The 20,151-nt window shown below is 40.5% G+C and overlaps 1 protein-coding gene across 3 annotated transcripts in view; it reads left to right on the top strand.

Moving 5' to 3' along the window:
* Window positions 1-9,370: 9,370 nt before the first annotated feature.
* The window catches only part of POPDC3 (popeye domain cAMP effector 3), a 34,472-nt gene continuing 23,691 nt past the window's right edge, over window positions 9,371-20,151 (top strand). For 2 of the 3 annotated variants that reach the window (XM_072642949.1, XM_072642947.1), the window contains exon 1: window positions 9,371-9,654. The gene's annotated coding sequence lies outside the window, so the exon portion shown is untranslated. Of the gene's footprint in view, window positions 9,655-9,744; window positions 9,869-20,151 lie in introns of those variants that run through there. The other variant, XM_072642948.1, reaches the window with a different exon arrangement.

Genomic DNA, 20,151 nt, shown 5'->3' with positions numbered 1-20,151 from the left:
TCCTCTCCTCAAGCACTAGCAGAATCTTCTCTATTGCATTCTGAGTAAGAAACAATCACTGCTGGGCTGGTCAGACAATAGTAATTTCCCTCTCCTCTTCTAAGGGGCCCCTCTTCTCTGGACTGGGGAACCCACTGTCTTGGTTCAGTCCTGCGGGAACCTAGTCCCTAAAGAGAGGAATGAAGGAAGCAAACATTTATTAAGGGCATACTATGTGCTAAGCACTGTGCTAAGCACTTTACAAATATTATTTTATTTAATCCTCACAACAACCCTGTAAGGTGGATGCTATTATCATTTCCATTATCGAGTTGAGGAAACTGAGGCAGAATTTAAGTGACTTGTTCAGAGTCACACAGCTATTAAGCATCTAAAGTCAGATTTGAATTCTGGTCTTCCTGACTCCAGAAATAAGGAGAATCATTTGAAATTATGGTTTATTTGGTCTCATTTCTAGGATCTCCCCCAAATAGAAACATGCTTATTGTACACCATAAATTAGGTATAGAGTAGTTATTAATTTCCTCTACATAAATGAAATGGTAAATGCTCATGGGACTCACAGGCATTCATTGACAGAAAAACAGGTAAAATAACTATGGGTATAGTCTCTGGGGAGGTTGAGACATAAACCTTAGAAAAGGAAGTTGTTTTTGAGACTACTGAGTGGAGATTTTATATTTCACCTTAACTCTGCATTATCTAAACAGTTCCCCCCAAGCCCATGTGCACTGGCCTCATCATTTTGCTTGTGGTCATTCTCTCTGAACCGGAAACTTCCTGTTATCAAGGGACCCAGGAGCTCTAGCCTCTCTCACAAGGCTGCCTTCAAGGCTAGACAGGGATACCTCAGCATCACTATTCAGTTACTTATGTTGAGAAAAGAAACAGAAAAGACAGGCAGGGATCCAAAGCCTAAATTAAGATCACTCAACTTAGCTGCCATGTATTTGAAGATGTCATGGAACTGGAGTGGGTAGAAGATCACTGTCCCTCCCTCACATTTCACAGGAACTTCACAGGAATTCCAGGGAGAGACAGTGACTTATCAGACATTCCACAGACAGGAAGGAAGTTATAACTCCTTTTAGACTGATGCAGTGCCCTGGCTCCTCTCACTGTCCAAGGCCATGGGAGAGATCATCTAGAGCAGGGGTGGGGAACCTGCAGCTTTGAGACCACAAGTGGGCCTCTAGGTCCTCAAGTGTGGTCCTTTGACTGAATCAAAACTTCAAGTTTTCAAAAGGCTGCCCTTGAGGACCTAGTAGGCTACATGTGGTCTCAAGGCCACAGGTTCCTGACCCCTGTGACAGTTTGCTGCATCATACCAAAACACCAAGTCATTTCAGCATTAAGCCGCACATTTCCCTGTAAGTGGCTTGGGTGCAGGCTCAACTTGGATATGCTCTAGGCAGAGCAAGGATGAGAGTGCTACTCTACACCCCTCATTACAGTTTTATTTCTCTGGTCATGGATGGAGAATCAGAATACCCCTGGTTCCTTCCCCTTTGCACCATTGCTTGGCAACCTCTTTTATTTTCTGAAGTTCATTCTATTAAAATACATCACTAAATCCAGATATGAGAGGCTACTACTACCTACTGGTCCCCAGGCATTTTCCCTCTTTTCTCAAGGAGTTCTTGACCTGATTTATTGTCTTCTTCACATACCCAACTCCTGACCTTATACTCAGGGACCTCAGCTTACCTGTTGATGCTCCTTCAAACATTCTAATCTCTTAGTTCCCTGATCTCTTCAAATGCTATGAACTGCTGTACTCTCCCTCCACTCTATCATCATTTGATGATATGATGTGAGATGGTCACACCCTAGATTTGGCCATCACTCACCAGTGCTCCCTTTCCCTAATTGAAAACCCTGATATTATTCTGTCTGATCATAACCTCCTATTATTCTATCTCTGCCTCTGCCTTAATCCTCCCAAACCTATTTTTATCCTTCTCATGACTTCCAGTTCTTCTACCCTCAGTACTTTTTAGGCCATTACCAATATGGATAAATTTTCTTCCCTTCCTAATCTCAACCCCGTATTAAGTAGTTCAATTCTACAGTCTTCTGCCCTTGAATCCCTTGTGCCTTTGTCCTATTGCTTCTAATTACCTAATCAAAGCCAAGCACTGAATTACTTTCATCATTTCCTCCTTCCATTCCTACTCATGCACCTCTGTGTAGAGCTAGAAAAGTTCCAAAGGAGCTTACTTCACTACAAATCTATGCTATCTAACCTCTACTGGGCTTTCATTATAGAAAGGCAGGTGTTTCTTTTTATTCCTCCCTAGTTAATTCCCTATCCCATTTTCCACATAGGCTTCCAAAACCCTTTCTTCTCTCCTCAAATATTCCACACCTCCCACTTCCCTTACACTCTCAAAGTCCTCTTTATTTACTTTACTGAGAAAATTGAGGCTTTTTTAAGGGAGGTCACCATTTTCTTTATTTTCTTCAACTTAAGCCCTCTGGCATTATTCTCAACTCTCTTGTCCATTCCATTAGTCTCTGATAATCAAATGGATCCTTCGCCTTGCCAATCCCTTTTCTGTGCCCTTGGTCTCCAACTCCTCCAACAAGTTACCACCTCAATCATTTCCCTCTTTTTATCTAACCTTTAACTTTCTCCTTATTTTCCTTCCCTATTTCCATCAAACATACCCAAGTCCCCCAATCCTAAAAAAAAAAAAAAAGCCTTCTGTACCATCCCTTCAAGCCATCTTTTAATACTTCTCTTTACTTTCTAAAGAAATCTAGCCCCGCCCCCCCCAAGCCAAGCTATCCACTATACTGATTGCCTCTACTTCCTCTCCTCTAACTGGTTTCTCATCCCTTTGCAATCTGATCTCATCATTCAACTGAAACCACTATATCTAAAATTATCAATGATATCTTCTTTGCCAAATATAATAGTCTTTTTCAAACTTCACTTCTCTCTCTCCGTCTCTCTCCTTCCTCTCCCTCTCCCTCTCCCTCTCCTTCTCCCTCTCCCTCTCCCTCTCTCTCTCTCTCTCTCTCTCTCTCTCTTTCTCTCTCTCTTTCATTTTAGTCTCTTTGCAACATCTGATACTATTGGTAACTCTCTCCTTATGGATACTTCCTCTTCTGTGGGTTTTTGTGATACTGCTTTTTCATGGGTCTCCTACCTGTCTCACTGGTGCTTCTTAATCTCCTTTATTGGCTAATCATCTATATCATGTCCCTTGACTGTGAGTGTGTCCCAAGGGTCTATCCTGGTTCCTCTTCTCCATCTTTCTTTCCACTCATGGAGACAATATGGTAAAGTGGTGGTGATGGGGAAGGGGATGTTCAATCAAAAGCCCCAGGGCAATCTCACCTCTGATGCCTACTGCCTATGGGACTTTGGGCCATTCACTTAATCTCTCTTGGTTTTAGTTTCCTCATCTGTAAAACAAGGGGGTTGCACTAATAATTTCTGAGATACCTTTTAATTCTTGCTCTGTGATCCCATGAGACCTCATGAGCTCCCATGAGTTTAATGATCCTTCCATACAGATGACTCCATCACCTATCCCTTTATTTAGTTTCAACCCCACATCACCATTGTCTACAGGACATTTCAAAATGGATATCCTATAAACATAAGAAAATCAACATATCCCAAACAAAATTCATTATCTTTCCTCAAAAGTCCCCCTCCCTTCCAAACATCCCTATTTCAGTCTAGGGCACCACTCTTCTTTCAGTCTCTCAACTTCATATTTTGTCACTATCCTTTACTTTTCACTATCCTTTCTCTAACAAATCCAAATCGTTGCCAAATTTTTCCATTTCTGCCTCTATAATATCTCATATTTAACTTTTTCTTGATACTCACACAGGCAACTGTGTATAATTATGCCCTCACCACCTTTCATGTGAACTATCAAAATGGCCTTCTAATTGGATCAACTGATTCAAGTCTTTCCACATTTCAATCTATCCTCCACATAGCTGCCAAAGTTATCTTCCTTAAGTGATGGTGTGATCATATCACCCCCTTACTCCATAAACTCCAGAGGCTCCCTTTTGCCATTAGCATAAATGCTAATTGCTATTAGCAATAACTGTCATTAGGAAAAACTCTGAGTTTGAAATAAATCCCTTCACAACCTAGACCCAACCTACCTTTCTAACCTCATTAGGTACTACTCTCCTCCCTGCATTCTCCGTTCCAAATTAATTGGTCTCGATGTTGCTTACACAGAATATTCCATCACCCATCTCCATGACTTTGTCATGGCTGTCCCCCATGTCTACAATATATCCCTTCTCTCCTCTGCCTGATAGAACGAGTTATTTCCTTCGAAACTCAGCTCAAGTGTTGCCTTCCTGTGTTAAGCCTCTTTGGAATCTTTCAACTGCAAGTGACCTGGAAACTTAAAATGTCTTCTATTTATTTTCTATTTCTTTTTCATACATGAGCTGTATTGTACACTTTGTTCTTCTGTATACACTGTAATGTAAACACTGTCTTTCCAAATAGAAGGTTTCTAGAATTCAAGTGCTGTTTTTTTATCTTTTGTATTCACAGAACTTAGTACCTCCCAGGCATTTAATGAATATTTATTGTTTAATTCAATTAAGCTTTTAGTCATCAAGGGAACTGCCAAGAAAGAATAGTGACCCAAGGATTGGGGTTAGAGGAGACCCCAGCCTATAGAAATAGAAATGAAATAGGAGCCTAGAACACAGTGATAACACATTAATTTTTATATCACATTCATTTATGAATGTATCACTCCCTCCCCCTCTACCAAGTGAGCCTATCCTTGCCACAAAAATTTTTAAAAAGAAAAACAATTCAGACAACCCAATTAATACATTAGCTGCCAACAAATATGTCATCCAACAATATTTACAATATTATATACCTATAAGTCCTCATCTCCTCAGAGAAGGGAGGGAAGTACAATGATTGAATCTTGCACCAAGCTGATTTTTTAAAATAATTATACCTCATTTATTTTAACATTCATTTTAAAAATTCTGATTTTTAAATTCTCCTTCCCTTCCCCACCCACTAAGAAGGCAAGCAATATCAATTATACATGTGAAGCCATGCAAAACATATCCACATTAGCCATGTTATGACAAAAGCAAGAAAAATAAAGTGAAAAAGTATGCTTCATTCTGCACCTCTAGAGAGAATTAATGACCTCTGAGTGCCAAGCTAATTTTTATATAACAAACATTTATTAAATGCCTATTGTTTGCCAGAATATTGCATGTTTCTAGGAAAATTCAAAGTTTAGAAAGGATCAAGTCCCCAGCCTCAAAGAGCTCATAACCTCATAGCGATAAGAACCTAACATAGCTATAGTAAGAACTTTTACATGGTAAGTGTGATAGTTACTAAACAAAGTGCTGTGTGAAGTGATCACAGGTACTTAATGGGCACATGGATTTGAGCTTGAGAATCCTTTACACTGTGGTCAAAAGAAACACCATGAAAATGACTTTGCCTATGCTATATGTAATACAGTAAATAGATTGAGGGAGGGATATAGAAGAATCCCAATAAGTTCTGTGATCCTGGTCTTTTGAGTAGAAATCTTTCTCCTGATTTTCCTGGTGGAAACAGTTAATCAAAAACTTGTAGTCAGCAAAAAGTTAATCAAAGAAGTGGCAATAAGGCACCCTCCTGGGCAATTTCATGTCTCAAGATGCCTACTATCTCTCTCTGTCTCTCTCTATCTCTCTCTCTGTTTCTCTCTCTCTCTCCCTTCCTCCTTCCCTCCTATCAAGGGAATCCTAGAAAAGAGGGGATTTCTTGGATTGTTTGGCCACCCTTGTCAAAGCCCTGATAAATGTACTCTGAGAAGTCTTGCAATTTTCTACCGCTTTTCATAGGATCATACACTTAAAACTAAAAGGAACCTTAGAGTCATTTAATCCTTACTCACATTTTACAGATGAGGAAATTAAGGTTCGTGGAAGGGAAATAACTTATTCAAGGTCATACAGATAGTATATAGCAGAGCTGAGATTGAACCCAGATTCTCTAATTCCATATCCTGCATTTCCCCCAATATACCCCACTGCTGTCTTTCTAGTGTTTTTGGTATGTTTCTGGTGAAGAAGATCAGAGCTAAGTCTTGGCAAAAGTATGAAAATCATAGCAACCATAGGTCTAGATCTGGAAGGATCCTTAGAGATTATCTAGTCCATACCCATCATTTTTCAAATAAAGAAACTGATGCCCAGAGAGCCAAGGTGATTCTTCTAAGGTCACACAAGTGTGTTGGAGGCAGGATTCAAACACAGGCCTTCTTACTCCAGAGACAGTACCTTTCCTATTGTACCACTATAATGAGAGTTAAAGATCTTCCCCACCCATTAACAGGTTTCACCTGGAGCCCATTAAGGGAAGCTTGATGAGGGGAGGCTTGTTTTGCAGGAAGGCCCACACCTTTTGTTAATTTCTAATGAAGCACTGGGTCATGAGTAGTCATGCCCTCCAGCTCTGAAAAATGAGATGAAGTTTTACTTTGGGGCTTACTCTGTGGAAGAAGGTTCATGTGCCAGATGTGAGACTTTGGGTAGCCATTAAGAAGCACCTCCCACCCCCCTTTGAAAACCTAGATGCTGGTACTTCTCTCTCTGGTAACTATGTATGTATGTAATGGTCAGACATTGGATCTGTCTGTTGATCTGTGATGTATGTATCGCTTATGGTCAGACAGTTAGAAGCCCTGTTGGTCTTTATTTCTCTGTTTGTATCTTCCCCATTGGTATTTGTAATTAAAGAAGATTGTTGACCCCTCAAAAGTTGCTTTCCTTTTAGAAAAGCAGATGTAAGAACCTGTGCTAGCAGGCCATCCTGGATGTGTTAGGGGGTTTACTGCTGAAATGGACGGACCAAGAAAAAGCACAGGCAAGAGTCAATTGGGAATTTTGTGAGCGTCTTTATTAGCTGGGGCCGGCGGCTGTCTCATGGAAAAACCCAGAGGAGGCAGCCCTGAACAAAGGTATGCATGCCTTTTAAGCATCTCTGCACTTCCAGGTACAGCCTTGTGGTTTTAACAGCAAACATATCTCACAGAACAGTTTTGACAGGGGCCCAAGTTGCTGCTAGGCAAGGGGGCACAACAGAGAGGGGGCTGCTAGGCAAAGGGGTGGGGCGGCCCAACCCTGCCTAGAAACTCAACAGACATTTCTCAACCCAGGGGCCTTGGGGGGGGGGGGGGAAATAATGTCCACTTCACTGCTACAACCACACAGCCTCCCTAATCCATCAATCAATAAGCATTTATTAAATTCCTAAAATATGCCAGGAACTGTTCTAGCCCTATGGATGCAAAGACAAAAATCACACATTCCCTGAAGTAACATGTTGGGGGTGTAAGCTCAGTTCCATGTGGACAGTCTCGGGCAGGTAAAAGTGAGGACTTCTAACCTCAGAGTTCTCATGAGGCCCCCCAGGGAACAGCTGGGAATTGAGGCGTGAGATACGGGCTATCTCTGCATCTCCGCCTCTTCTCTGTGGGATACATGCTGGGGAGAGCATCCCACCCTTGAGATTGGCCCGGGGTCCGAGCACACCTGTTGCTGACTAACAAAAGGCTGAGAGCACGCCCGGTATTCACGTGCAAACTATGCGGTGGGAGAGCTTAAGTAGGGTCAGGAAAGCCTGAAGGCGCTCTTTGCGCTGAAGGGCCCTTAGAGGGCAGAGGGTCTCTCCCCTCTCCCCTCTCCCATGCTCCCATTCTCTTACTGTAAGATCTTTGCCTCCTTGGGAGGAGGAGGATTCCTCTCTCCTGAGGAAGAATTCTCCCTGAACATGTAACCAAGACCCTGAATAAAGCCTAACCCTTGTTCGACTCTGGAAAGTCTCTTCTCTCATACGTTTATCCGGTTTGGCCAGCCGAAGACCTGCGACAGGTAAGGAAAGATTCGGGTAGCCCTTAGGCCTCTAGGCCTAACAGTAACATACACATCTAGAAGTAGATATAAAATCCATACTAGGTAATTTCAAAGGTCAGCACTAGTATCTGTGAAGCTCAGGAAAAGTTCCATTTAGCAAATAGGATAAGTTTTGAAGAGTAAATGCTCTTTAATTTGAGCATTACCAGAAAATAGGCTCATTTTTCTATGTAGTCATGGATTATTATATGAGACTCATATGTGAATTTTTTTTTTTACCTTCCTGAGTTTTGAAAAATCAGTTTGGATGTAGTTATGAGAAAAATAATAATGGAGAATAACCCCCTGTTATGGGTTGTCAAATCTTAAGTCCATAAACTAAGCCCACAGTAAATTTTCTTTCACAGAACCCTTAAATGGAAGTTAGAAACCATCATCTATGTTGTAAGTTTGGAAAAAGAATTAAAATGAGTAGTCAGTGGAGAAGCATTTTTTAAGTGCCTACCATTGTGCCAGGCACTTTTCTTCCTTTCTGTTCCTAAGCACTAGGGATACTTCTAAAGAAAGGCAAAAACCAGTCCCTATCCTCAAAGTGTTCACATTCTAATGGTCAAGACAAACATGAAAATTAATAAGGTATACATAAGATATATATTGAGTAAATGGAAATAAATCTGAGAGGTAAAGGCAATACCTCTTGCAGTTGTGAAAATCAGAACTAGCCTCCTGCAGAAGGTGAGATTTTAACTGTCTTGAAGTTTGATTAAACTGGGAATTTGAGGACATCTCCTGTATTACTGCTAAGAAATTAATATTTTTTTAGCAGCTTGCAGGCTGTATTTCACTGTTGCTATCAATAAAAATAATTCATACCTACATTCATATCGATTTCTAATTACATGGGCCATTCCAGAAAAATTGTGAATTGCCCTTTCTAGTGCAGTAGGAATTGTGAAGAAATGGTTGTCAGGAGAGGAAGGGGTGATGGTGGTGGTGGTGATGATGGCAGCAATCACAGTAGCTCTCACTCTAGAATCTGTTTCCTTATGTGCAAAATCTGAGTATTGAATAATGTCAGTTCCTTGTGGCTCTAAGTCCATGATCCTACAAGGTTAGAAACTATGATCACCATCTCCTAGAATTCTCTTAAAACAAATGTTTAATGCCAAATGGAGATTAAAATTTGAATCTGAACATATATGGTGTATATTCCATAACGTGGAATGTTACCAGTCGTGGGTACAAAGTTCTCAAGCCCTAATGCATTTGTAAAGAGTAACTGGAGTTTATCAAAGTTTTCGAACAGTCGTCTCGTTCTCCCGAGCGCCTGCTGTTTTCCGAGCTGGGGATTCCTCACCACTTTCTTGGCTCTAGCCCCGAGGATTCCTCCCAGATGTGGCTCCAGCTGCTCCCACCCCTCCGCAGCTGGTCTCAGTGTCTCCGCCTGCCAAGAGCTGCTGCAGCTACAGCTGCAGCCGCATCTGGGGGGCGCGTGCGCCCTGGCAGCCGATGCCCGGGCACCGCCGCCTCCTCCCCGCTGCCCTGCCTATTTTAGTCCAAGCTGCCGCGGCGGGGCGCGGGGCCCGCCTGGAGCGGGGATCTGTGCTAAGGGGTCCGGAGCTGACCCTCGGGCCGGGGCTGCCAGCACCCACCCTAAATAAGAAGGGGAGCCAGAGCAGCCGGGTCAGTGCCAGGCTCTCCGCCTCCCAGCCAGAGTCGGGCTAGGACCTGAAACTTTTGTCATGCAACCCTGGAGCTTGTGCCGAGCGAAAGAAAAAGGTAAGAAGGAGTTGGGAGAGGAGCTGCTGGCTCTGCCACCGCCTCCTGCTCGGGTGTCGACTTACAGCCTGGCACCTCGCAGGGCTAAAAATGGAAGCGAAAGTTGGAGGCACCTCGGGCTTTGGAGCAACTTTCCCGGAGCTCTCCAACCCCAGTCTCTGCCTCTTCGTTTCCGTGCTCTGCAGCTACTCGTCTGCCTCCTCTCTTGCCCCAGGTCGGTGCCAGCCCCTTCCCGCGTTTTGCCCTTTTTCCTACCCTAGTCCTCCATCACTACTTTCTGTGTTGCCTTGGTCCTCCTTCCTTTTTGTCTATCAATCCTGACTATTCCGTGTCCTCAGGGCCCCCTTGAGAGAGTTGGGGAGGGAATCTAGCAGAGGGAAAAGAGCCGTCTCAGGTTCTCATAGGCGTCTGTGTTTTTAGCTGCCGTCAGTCTCCTGCACTGGACCCTAGAGGGAACAGGATTGGTTCAATTGCATACCGGCTTGGGAGAACTGCCACATCTAGCTATGCATCTCCATCCTCTCACTGGTCCTATGGACAAGTCTGGTGGTGGAAGAAAAACAAAAAGAAACGTGATTCTTAATGTTTCCCATCCATGTTCTATGTAAGGACTTTGACATGTCAAGACAGTCTTGGAAGGCATGTGAAGAGGGAGATTACTGTCACTCCAAGAGTTTCCTTCTTTCTTTTCTTTTTTCTTTCCTTTTTTTCTTTTCTTCCTTCTTTTCCTTTTTCTTCATTCTTTTCTTCCTTCCTTTCTCTCCCTTCTCCTTTCTTTCCTTCCTTCTCTCTTGTAAGCAGGTCAAACGATCTCTAATATTCAAGAGACGAATCCTTGGTGGGACCACAGTCAAGCAATTTCACTTCTCTTTTTTTGTTTCCTCACTTGCAAAATATAACAGGACTGAACTAAGTGACTTTTAAGGTTCTGTCAGCTCTGGTGATCCTTGATCCCTGTGCTTATTGAAAACACAAATAGATGGTGAGAATCATTTTCAGCAAGGAGGAACTCACCAACTTTGGAAACAATTCAAAACCTGCCAAACAGGCACATTTGATGATTTTTTTAAAAATGTCAACCATTATATTTTAAGCATTTTGAAATTTCAGGGTAAGAAAAAAATACTATAGTATTGTAGTTGGAAATTGTTCTTTTGGATAATAGATAAAGAACCAAACGAGAACCCTAAATTGAGAACACAAACAAGACTGATCAAATCGCATCTATGAGCTTGTTTTCCAACCTATAAAATGAAGCATTGGACCAACATTCCTTCCAGTTCTAGCATTCCATAACATAGAGTAACTTCAAGACAGTATTTTCCAAAATCCAACTTAATATAAGGCATTACCTGTTCTCTAAAACTGTGTGTATTTAAGCCCTCAGACATTTGGTAAGCAGTTGAATTTCTTTAATTACACAAAACTCTTGTAATATCTGAATCATAGAACAAACTAAACTTTTAAATGGTGACATTCTATGTTGTTAAATTTAAAAATGTGTCACCCAAAACTGGAATCCAGACTTTGTACCACAGAGCTGACTAATAAGGTTGGCACATCTTTTTAATGCTACTTGGTCAAAAAGGAAGCCTAAGAAGACTGAAGAAGGCAAGACCTTTCTATGAAACAGTTTTCACATATAAGCATGGCAATAGGAACACTACCCATTATGATGGAGTGATATTAAACTTTAAAGTAGTCTTTGAGAAATTTCTGAGATTTATCCTTTAAAAAGTAGAGGAAAGCTTCAGAGTTTAGTGAGGAGATCATGCTAAATCTTTAAATTACCTTTGTAAAGAAAAAAAAATTAAGATTTCTCCTTAGTCACCTTCCCCTCCCCATTTCTTTTCAATACATAGACAAGAAAATGCTTCAAAGCAAAAATCACATAGGTGTTTTATAAAAACTTTAATTTCATTATTATTAGACAAATCTGCTGCTGATTTAGGCCTAATAGTTCCCAGTTATGCCCTTACATGCTGAGCATTTATATTGCATAAAACCACTGCTAGTGTGAAAAACATAGAGGATAGATAAAGTTGTGCAACTAAATTATTCATAGAGCTAACAGATGTGACTTGATGAAGACAGAAGGCTATATGTCTGGCTTCTGAGTAAGTATGGGAACAGGATAAAACCTACCATGTTGAAACCTGGAGAATTCTTGGTCCTTTTGACTTCGCCTAAATTTTGAATGGTTGACAAATTTAATGTGCCTTAAAGGAGACAGAGTCATTAATTTTCCCAGCATAGCTGACTATATATACACACACACACACACACACACACACACACACACACACACACACACACACACACACACACACACACACACACACACATATATACAGCTACAAGTGAGGATTAGCAGACTTTTGTATGGGGGAGAGAAGTATTCTAATTAGAATGCAAACCAGGTGCTTATGAAATCTAATTTACCCAGTCTGTAGATACTAAGTAACAGTCAAAGAACTACATTTTTATTCATACACCTTAGACTTGAAGTGAGGCTTGAGGTAATACTTTGGATTTACAATAATGGATTTATTCCAAATAGATTGAAGCAATTATTCTTTTGTTAATCGAAATATATTCTTTGTGGTAAACTGAGGGACTCTTGAATTTAAAAGCTTCTTGTTTTATCCTCTTAAAACATCTATCTATTACTTATAAAAATTAGAAGCTTTTCAATGTTAAATTAAAGGAATAGCTCACATACCAGTCTGGCCAAAATATAGTGTGTTTGAGGGCAAAAAGATATAATTAATCTGGAAATGGAGGTGGGAGCCAGATTATGAAAGGGCAGACATACCAGCCTAAAGAGTTTATATTTTAGAAGCAATAAAGAGCTACTGAAGATTTTTCAGGGAAAAGAAAAAAAGATTAAGGAGTAGTTGGGTAGAGATAAAATAATAATATGATTAATAATAACACCTAATATTTATGTCGTGCTTACTATGTGTGCTAGGTGTGATACTGTGCACTTTACAAGTATTATCTCATTGAATCTTCACAACAACCCTGGGAGAAGTTAAATGACTTCCTTTGGGTCAAACAAGCAGCAAGGACCTGAGACCATTTTTGAACTCTGATCTTCCTAACATTAGGCCCAGCATCCTATCACTATGTTAATTAGCTTAAAATAATAATAACAATAATAATATATAGCACTTAATGGTTTGCAAAGCACTTTACACATATTTTCATTTGATCATCACAACAACTGTAATAAAGTAAGAAGGAACCAAAGGAGAGCAATGGTTCAAAAACCAAGGAATAAGACTTTCCAGGAGAAGGGGATGGTCAACAGTGTTGCAGGCTAGAGAGGGAAAGAGTGTGTATGTGTGTGTGTGTGTGCATGTGTGTGCGTGCGCATCCTTCCTTGCTGAAGAAGCCCTTGCCATCAGAGAAGTGATGACATGACTTGCACTTGACTTTGTTTTCAGTGAGGGAGGGCTGTGCAGGTCATCAGCCTCACTTCTCCTCCAGAGCCATCTGAATCCAGTGACCAGATATTCATCAGGATGACTGGAGATGACCCGGGATGAGGCAGTTGGGGTTAAGTGACTTGCCCAAGGTCACACGGCTAGTGAGTGGGAAGTGTCTGAGATGAGATTTGAACTCAGGTCCTCCTGACTCCTGCACTGGTGCTCTATCCACTGTACCACTTAGCTGCTGGAGAGAGGGAAAATAGAATGAGAAGAGAGAGGGAAACTAGATTCACCAGTTGAGATAGTTATAGATAATAAGTTCAATAGAGTGATGAGGTCAGAAGCCAGAATACAAAAGTTTGAGAAGGAAAGGGAAAATTCAGATTTCAAAGCAATGAAGTGCATATGTCTTTTTCTACAAGTTTGACTTTGAAAGGGAGAAGAGTTCTAGGATAAAAGAAGGTTTGGAAGATGTTATCTGGATTGGGTAGAGAACGACTAAGAGGAAAAATAAAAGAATAGCCGTTATGATAAATGAAGATGCAGTTGAGATTAGATCAAATTGGGTTCCGAAATAGCATGTTTGTGTAGCTGTTAGTATCATACCCTCAAAAATTACCTTCCATCTACTTAGCAATTATTTTGTATGTACTGCTTTTGTATTTTGTTTCCCCAATTAGAATATGTTTCCATAGACTATAAACGGAAATGATTTTTGCTGGTTTTTTGTAACCCTGTGATTAGCACAATCCTTGGAACGTAAGTAAGTACTTAATGAATTATTGTTGATTGTGAGTAGGAGCAGATAATTTGGATGGTGGGGTCAGCTCAGGGCTGGAGTTTGTCTAGGTGTGGGTAACTGTAGGATAAGGGGGGCAAGTAATTCAAGGGTATTTGTTAGTGCGTAGTTGGATTGGTCAATCGTGTAGTCAAGACTATGAAGAAAAGAAAGTGAGGACAGAGCAAGAATTGTTAGACTGGGAGAACAAGCTGAGGGCTTAGAGGTCATGGTCAGGATGAAAAACAAGCTTAGGAAAAGTGGAGGCCTAGCAAGGGATGAAAGGATTGAAAGTTATGAGAGAAAGGGATTTCAGAGTTCTGGGTCCTAAAGGTAGCACAAGGTGATGCAGAGATGAAATGCATGAGAGCACCTCTATTCAGAGGCCAGAGGGTTTAGTAGGAGGATGAACTAGCATGTGATCAAGGGAACAATGAAATGCATAGTGGTGTCCTCACATGTGATGGAAAAGGTTGAGATGGAGAAGACTACCGAGTCAGATACTAAACTCATAAGATCATAGATCCAGCTAGATGATGCAGTGAATAGAGCCTGGGACTTGGAGTTAGGAAGACCTGAGTTCAAATCCTGCTTCAGACCCTTGTAACTGTGTGACTTGAGCAAGTCGCTTAATCTCTGTCAGGCTCAGCTTCATATGAAAATGAAAATAATAACATCTACGGTTGTCATGAGGATAAAATGAGAGAAAATTTGTAAAGCACTTTGCAAATCTTCAAGTACTATACAAATGCTAGCTATTATGAGATTTATATCTGGAAGGGACTTTAGAGGTCTTCTAATTTAATCCCCTCATTTTACAGATGAGGAAACCTGAATAATGAAGTGATTTTTCTCAGAGTCACACACAGATGACAAATAGTGGGGTGGAGATTTGAACCACGACTAGAAACTGAACCAACTCTGACTCCAAATTCAGTGTTCTTTCCGTTATAAATTCCTGCAGACCAATTCTCTGGAAAGCTTTCTCTTTCAGGGTCATAAATCCAGAAGTGAAAGAGACTATAGTGCTCATCTCATACACTCTTCCTCATTTTGCAGAGGAGGAAACTGAGGCTGATAATATACAGTGACATCCTTCAGATGATGCTCATGATGAAATGCCTCAAACATAGGCTTAGAACATTTTTTACGATGATGACAGAGACTCTCCTATTTCCATTTGTTAGCATATTCATTCATGAGAGAGTCTATGTGTTTTGAGGGAAGAAAGCACTAGACTGAGGATCAGAAGACTTGTATTTGAGCCTCAGCTATGCCATACATTGGGGGCAGCTAGTTGGTGCAGTGGATAGAGCACCAGTACAGGAGTCAGGAGGACCTGAATTCAAATGTCATCTCAGACACTTGACACTCACTAGCTGTGTGACCTTGGGCAAGTCACTTAAACCCAATTACCTCATCTCCAGTCATCTTGATGAATATCTGGTCACTGGAATCAGATGGCTCTGGAGGAGAAGTGAGGCTAGTGACCTGCACAACCCTCCCTCACTCAAAACAAAGTCAAGTGCAAGTCATGTCATCATTTCTCTGATGGCATGGTCTTCTTTGGCAATGAAGGATGAACAGACAACACCATATGTTACCTATATGACTGAGCCACACAGCTCGTCTCTCTTGGCATCTGTTTCCTCATCTGTCAAATGAGTTGGACTGAATTATAACAATAGCTCACATTTCTGAATGGCTTTCTGACTTACTAAATGAGTTTGTTCTTTTTGGCAACCTTAGGTTGGTTGGGTTATATAGATATAGCTAGGTAGGTATAGTGGGCATTGTTACTGACATTTTAACACATGATGAAATTAAGACTTGAAGTTTCTCACTCAGGTGTTAAATGCTGTCTTGCAATGGAGTCTAACTCAAATACAAGCAGATCCCTATAGACATATTGATTTAGAAAAACAAAAATTAAGATTATCTATGTTGTATTTTTATTTCTTTATTTTTTAAATATTTCTGTTCTATTTTTATTTTATTTTTAATTTATAAAATAAAATAAGCATTTCCTTAACATAGTAGTTTTTTTTTAAAAAAAAAAGATGATTGTACATGAAACTGCGAATTATTGTTTGCTCTGGGGAGTTTTGCTGGCTAGTTGCAGACCTCAAGTTTCACATCTCTGAGTAGACAGAGCACCATACTTGGAATCAGGGAGATCTAAATTTGAATTAAGATGCTTACTAGCCTTGTGGCCCTGGGCAAGTCACTTCTCTTCTCTCTCAACCTCAGTTTCCTCACTTTCAAAAAAGGGATAAAAAGAGTACTTACCACATACAATTAAATATGTGTAAAGTGCTTTGGAAAACCTCAAAGTCACATACATTTCAGCTATTATTATTGTCGTAGTCAGAGCTGGGACTTGAATTCAAATCTTCTAAATCTAAATCTAGTACTCTTTTCACTAGACCAGACTTCAAGAAGAATGCCACAAATGAACCACCTGGAAATCAAATGGTGAATCTCAGGCACATTGGTGCCACCTGTAATAAAGGATACAATCAGTGAACATTTAAAAATGTATGTTATATTCAAATGATCTCCAAAGTCGAATGATCGTGATTGTAGCATCATAGATTAGAGCTGGAAGGGACTAAGGCTTAGAAAGGCAAAGTAACACATCAAGGGGTCACACAGGTAGTAAGTGGCAAAGTCAGAATTCAAACCCAAGTTATCCGACCGTAAATCCAATGAACTTCCACTGTTTCATTCTTTCTGGCTTTCAAACTATTACCGTATTATGTTGAGAAAATCCATTAATCTCCCTGAGCCTCAGTTTCCTTATCTTCAAAGTAATCATATTGGCACTTTTTACTTTGCTCTGTTTTTGTGAGGATTTGAGGCAAAGGTAGAATGTAAAGTGTTTTGTTAACATAATGTTTTTTAGTCACTTAGGATATTGTGGCCCTTTTGGAACTGGACACATTTTCATTGTTTAATTTTATATTGCTCCCTCTCCAGAATTGCTGCAAAATATGTGTACATGTCAGGTGTGTGTGTGTGTGTGTGTGTGTGTGTGTGTGTGTGTGTATTATTTATTTCAGTGCTTTGAAAAATCTTATTTAATTGGCCTGGTTATTCCTTCTAGGACACAGATCAGGAACCCTCTCCTTTCAGAATGCTCTTTATGAGTTTCTGTGTCTAAAACATGGCTACCTTTCTGATGATGATTCTCTCCTGATTTACCTAAGCAGGTCTTTGGATGACAGCTGTGTGGTATAGACCATCCCCAGGACACTCTCACATTACAATTCCCATTTCTCTAGCATTTTGAGGTCTACCAAGCCTGTGAGGCAGGTAATACAAGTATTTTGATCTCCATTTTACAGATGAAGGAGTTAAGGCTTGCAGAGGTCAAATCTTTGCCCAAAGTCACATAACTAATAAGCAAAAGAGTCAAGTCTTGAACCCAGGATGCCTGACTTCAAATCTACTACTCTTTCCATTAAGTCATGTTGTATTTGAAGCCTTTCTAATGTGGTCGGATTTCCTAGATCTTTGAAAGTCACTTCCAGAAAATGTTTAGTGAGAGATAACCTTTGGTATAAAAAAAGAAAGACACACACTCATCAGGGTGAAACACACCCACATGTACAAAGACAAACACACAAATGTGTACACATACACACCCATATCTATGTGTATCTATCTATATCTATAGATAGATCTGTGAGTCATCAGCACAAATACAGGTTTAACATGGAAACTGATGAAGTTATCAAGAGACAGTGCAGAGCAGACCCACACTTGGCAGTAGGTCAGGACCAAAAATTAAAATAAACTAAACATCTTCGGGCCACAGATAGGACTTTGGCAGCCCACTTTCCAGGTAAAGTTGTGTTCATCCTTTGTTGCCAAAGAAGACCATGCCATCAGAGAAATGATGACATGACTTGCACTTGACTTTGTTTTGAGTGCACCAGCCTCACTTCTCCTCCAGAACCATCTGAATCCAGTGACCAGATATTCCTCAGGATGACTGGAGATGACCCAGGATGAGGCAATTGGGGTTAAGTGACTTGCCCAAGGTCACACAGCTAGTGAGTGTCAAGTGTCTGAGGTGAGATTTGATCTCAGGTCCTCCTGACTCCTGCACTGGTGCTCTATCCACTGTACCACTTAGCTGCCCCCCAGGTAAAGGTAACTAGAGACAGACTGACAATAGTTGGTTGCTGTGAGTCACGTGACAAACAGGAGCAAGTGCACTGTGGTAGGCCACCTGAAATCCTTTCACTGATCTCAAGCGTCCCGTGGGGTGTATCTTATATAGACCTGGTGTGGAGATAGAAGAGAAGAAGGCCTACAACTAAACACTGGAGAATACTCATAGTGAGGAGCATCTTAAAGTTAGTGATGAGCATCTTAAAGTTAGTGATGAGCAAAGGAAACAAAGAAAGAATGGTCAGACAGGTAGAAAAAGAATGAGGAGAGAACAATGTCATGAAAATGCAGAGTGCAGAAAATATCTAGGATTAGCAGGTGATTAATTAATGGTGTCAAATACATCGAAGAGATTGAGAATGATAATGACTGAGAAAAAGCCATCAGCTTTTCCAATTAAGAGATCATCATGTGACATAAAAAGTTCAAGAGACATAATTTCTGGGTAATTAATCATTTTATTAATCATGCAACCATAGAGTGAATAAAAGGGGTCAGTGACATTCTCGAACTCCAAAGGTTCCTCATGGAACCCAATCAATGCTTGCATGCCCTTGGAAGACTTGGATGTTCCTGAGGGTGCCAATCAACTCTAGTTAACAATTAATGAGAAGAATGAATACCCTGAGAGGTGGACCTGTTCTAATGAGAAGCTGGGGGCTGTGACTTTGATTAGGTCATTTACTTCCAAATCACCCTCAGCCTTGGGCAATCTAGGCAAAGGATTTACCCCACTGCCCAAATCTGCTTGAGTGGAACACAATGGGCCAGAATTCACCTTAGATTAAATTCTTTGTAGGATTTTCTAGTTGGATGGGGCAACAACTCCACCATATATAACATGGTCTAGGTGGGGAAAATTGGGGGGAAGGTCCAAGATCTCCAGAAAAATTTATTTAATAATTATTTCTTTCAACTGATAACTTTGAAGAGAGTAGTATCCCTTGGAAAGCCAGATTGCCAAAGACTAAGGGGCAAGAGGAAGGGTAACTGGAGGCTGCAAAGTGTACAGGAAAACAACCTACAGGTTATGTTTAGAAATCTAACTCTGCCAAAGGTCCCTCTCTCCATTATTCCTCCTGTCACTATTTTTGACATGAATTTGAAAAAGAAAAATGCAAACTTTCGTGACTATTTGGCATTCATTCAATACAGCCAGAGTCAGAAGACCTGAGTTCAAACACCAGCCTTGATTCTTTCTTGTTCAGTTGTTTCCATCCTATCTGACTCTCTGTGACCCCACTGAGATGTTTTCCTAGCAAAGATACTAGAGTGGTTTGCTATTTTCTTCTCCAGATCATCTTACAGATGAGAAAATTGGAGCAAATAGGGTTAAGTGACTTACCCAGCGTCACAGAGTTAGTAAGTATCTGAGGTTGGATTTGAACTCAGGAAGATGAGTCTTCCTACTTCAGGCCTGGTACACTATCTATCACCTAGATTCTTACCAGAACATAATTGTCACTTACCCACTCTGAGACTCAGTTTTATCTTCTATAAAAATGGAGATGATAATAACTCTACGGTCTGCTTTGTAGAGTTGTTGTGACCTTCAAATGAAATAATTTGGGTAAAATACTTTGTAAACTTCAATATAGCATATAAATGTCAGCTAATGACATATTATAATCATATTAATATATTATGATTGCTATTCTTGGACTGGAGATAAATGAAACCAACAGAAATGTGTTAGATGAGACAATTTCTAAATGCCTGGATTGTAAGTTGTTAGAGTTCTTTAAGATAAGATACTAAATTGCTATGCAAGTAATTATTTATTTTTATTATTATTGGAGGTGGTATGGTAGAGAAAGCCTTGAAGTTGGAATCCCAGGTTCTGAGTCTCAATTCTGTCTCTGTTACTTTACTACCTGTGAGATCTTGGGCAAGTCATCTAAATGTTCTAGGCCTCAGTTTCCTCAGAAGGAAAGTGGTGGGCCACACTTCTCCAGTCCTTTCCTGTTTTAGATCCATGGCCTATGTTTTTGTTTCCATTTGATTAACAAGGGAATTTTCCTCCCATAGTTCTTAATGTTTTACAGCTATTGATGGTTTTAGAAGCCACAGTGAATAAGATGGTATCCCATTCATTCTGTATGATCC

This window comes from Notamacropus eugenii, chromosome 2 (assembly GCF_028372415.1).
Source record: "Notamacropus eugenii isolate mMacEug1 chromosome 2, mMacEug1.pri_v2, whole genome shotgun sequence".
NCBI lineage: Eukaryota > Metazoa > Chordata > Mammalia > Diprotodontia > Macropodidae > Notamacropus > Notamacropus eugenii.
Note: the sequence above shows the minus strand (reverse complement) of the source record. Positions and strands in the feature narration are given on the sequence as shown.